Genomic DNA, 3551 nt, shown 5'->3' with positions numbered 1-3551 from the left:
ATCTGAATCAAACGGTTCATGATTCGCGCTCCGAAGTCCCGATCTGAACTCAGATTCGCCTTATTTGTGTATCATGAGCTCTTTGCTTCAGAGAGAGTATTTGATGTAACAGTTTATTTGTTTTTAGTTATTTTATTCTTAGATATTTCTATTTTGTGGGAGTAAATAAAATATTTTTATATAACATACTATAAAAAAAGTTAGAAACGGTCGCATTTAGATATGTATACATATGTAATAAAAATAAGAGAGTGATGCATGAGTTCACTGATCTTTATTTATTTAGATAGATAGATAGATAGATAGATAGATAGATAGATAGAAACAGTTGTGACGTAACGAAGCCTCGTTTGCTGAAATCACGTGACTTTGGCAGGTTGACACGCGCTCCGAACCACTGGTTCGAAACAAATGATTCTCAAATGTTTCGAAGCTTCACGAAGCAGTGCTTTGAAAGCGCCCAGCAGCACTACGCTAAATATAAAGTGGATAGTGTCAAGGGTGGGAGACCAGCTAAACCACCTTAGGCTGGTGGGCCAAGCTACTATCATTGCATTATTTGTAAGTGCCGATGGTCTCAATCCAAAATCTTTTTCCAGGCAATCCATGTTTTTAACAGGTAAACCACCCGGTAACTTTATCTTGTTTTACAGTGTTCATAATCTCACACATCTGTCGCTGTCGCACGCTGTACCTGAGTTTTATTAGTTGTTGAAGGACTGAAGTGATTTACAGTCTCTGTGTTTTGTCAAGCTGACGGATGTTTAGACAGTGACTCCATCAGATCTGGACAGCGGTCCTGCACGACGGGTTTAGTCCGAAACAAGACACATCAGCATTACATTTGTTTCCTCACGAACGACTGCATGCTGATTTGCCTTTATCTGCTGTTTAAAGTGTCACCTTGTAAAAATCGGCGCTCTACGAATGTCTATGAGCTTAAAAAATATACTCAATTCATTCAAACCTGAAAAGTTTGATAACATTTTTTTTTTAATCTAATTAAAATTAACATTTGTTTACAGTGTATTTCGTGTTTATTAGTTTTGCAGAATTAGCTCAGCAAGTTAAAATCAAACTTTTAAGTTTGTAAGTGGAAGAAAATGAACATTTGCATGAAACAAAATCTGAGACTTTCTTTTAGTTTTATAATTTACATTGTGACATTATTTTCATAAGCACATTCATTTACACTTCAATTCTCTGCATGTGAAAAACGTGAGAAAAAAAAATTTTTTAGTAGTATTTCATAAATTAAGATTAAATATTTAGGTAATAAAATAATTATACATCATGGTAGTATTTGTTTTACTGAATTACATTTATGCTGTATTTAATTATTTACGTTATATATAATTAAAACTGTCCTCATTTAGTGTAAATATTTATAATATATATTTTTTAAAACTGTCTAAAAATGTGCTTAATTGTCAAGCTAAATGTAATATTTAACGCGTGTATACAGTATGTATTTTCATTTTTTTATTATCATAAAAATAACAATAATCAATTCAAATCTATTATATAAATATATATAAATTGAAGTTATACAAAAAATAGATTTAAAATGTCTAATGAATTAATAACTAATTAATTTAATATTTACTCACACATCTGTCGCTGTCGCACGCTGTACCTGAGTTTTATTAGTTGTTGAAGGACTGAAGTGATTTACAGTCTCTGTGTTTTGTCAAGCTGACGGATGTTTAGACAGTGACTCCATCAGATCTGGACAGCGGTCCTGCACGACGGGTTTAGTCCGAAACAAGACACATCAGCATTACATTTGTTTCCTCACGAACGACTGCATGCTGATTTGCCTTTATCTGCTGTTTAAAGTGTCACCTTGTAAAAATCGGCGCTCTACGAATGTCTATGAGCTTAAAAAATATACTCAATTCATTCAAACCTGAAAAGTTTGATAACATTTTTTTTTTAATCTAATTAAAATTAACATTTGTTTACAGTGTATTTCGTGTTTATTAGTTTTGCAGAATTAGCTCAGCAAGTTAAAATCAAACTTTTAAGTTTGTAAGTGGAAGAAAATGAACATTTGCATGAAACAAAATCTGAGACTTTCTTTTAGTTTTATAATTTACATTGTGACATTATTTTCATAAGCACATTCATTTACACTTCAATTCTCTGCATGTGAAAAACGTGAGAAAAAAAAATTTTTTAGTAGTATTTCATAAATTAAGATTAAATATTTAGGTAATAAAATAATTATACATCATGGTAGTATTTGTTTTACTGAATTACATTTATGCTGTATTTAATTATTTACGTGTGTGTGTGTGTGTGTGTGTATATATATATATATATATATATATATGTGTGTGTTTGTGTGTGTGTGTGTGTGTGTGTGTGTGTGTTTTGCAATTTTCATTATTTTTAGAATTAAAAAAGGTGCTTTTTCGCCATTACATGTCAAAGATATTCAAATGCAGTGTATATGATAAATGAGACATTGTAAAGCTGTAAGTGTATGAAGATGCATGGTGTCCTGTATGAAGTGGAGTTTCAGCACAGGTTTCTGTATGTCATTTACATCATATACTCTTTCTATAAACAGCTGGATCTCCCATCATCCCCTGGGGCACATTTGAGAGAGTCTCCAGGCAGAATCCTGTTCTGAGAGAGATCAGGGTAAATCAGTGATGAGTTTTACATTGATTGATTGATTGATTGATGCTTTACATGGTGTTTTTCAGGTCTGTTTATGTAGTGTTTCGATAGAGATACAATACAATAAGTCTTTTTTTTTCAGTTTCCAAACTGATTCAAAGTTGCTGTTTTGTTTGAATCATTTAAATTGTCACACCTGCCATCGAGTTTTTCTGCCAAATGAATCCCACATTTCCATTCAACAGTTCATATTTTGAGGCGGTTTCATCATTCTTGTTATTATGTAACATTTCCCTTTGATCTCATTCGATTCTGTGTTTTTGGTATCGGATCTGTCAGTTCAGATGTGTAGCTTTTGTTGCAGAGTGTTTATGCTAAGAAATAACAAATCCTAATCTGAGAATCCTGCAGGATTTACTGTAATATGGCTGGATCTGGGTTGTGGTTTGTGGTTTGTGATGAAGGATGAGGTGCAGGACGTCTCTAATGCAGCGTTTCTCTTATGAGCTCCAGCTGGTTCACCGATGGCTTTGATGGTCAGTGTTTGCTCATGTTTGTGTCTGTGAGGTAACGCAGAGGGGGGTCATGACGACGCTCTCAGGGGTGGTCCACCATCACTTACTGCTTTTTAATGGATAAACCTGTTTAAAACGATGTTTTCAGGTAAGCTTCATCTATTTCTCATTTTAAAAAAAGAAAAAAAGGGCCTAATTGTCATGAAAATAATGCCACAATGCAAATATATAATTTATTATTAGTATTTGTATTAGTTACAAATATAATTATTTTCAGGCAAAACATAATTTAAACTTTTATAATATATTATATATTTTTCCAGATTAAAAAAAAATAATAATAATAATAAATATATAAAATAAACAAAAATGTATCTATTTAAAATAATGTATAAAAAAGAAATAAGC

The sequence above is a fragment of the Sinocyclocheilus anshuiensis genome, unplaced genomic scaffold (genome assembly GCF_001515605.1).
Source record: "Sinocyclocheilus anshuiensis isolate Anshui unplaced genomic scaffold, SAMN03320099.WGS_v1.1 scaffold1497, whole genome shotgun sequence".
Taxonomy (NCBI): domain Eukaryota; kingdom Metazoa; phylum Chordata; class Actinopteri; order Cypriniformes; family Cyprinidae; genus Sinocyclocheilus; species Sinocyclocheilus anshuiensis.
Note: the sequence above shows the minus strand (reverse complement) of the source record.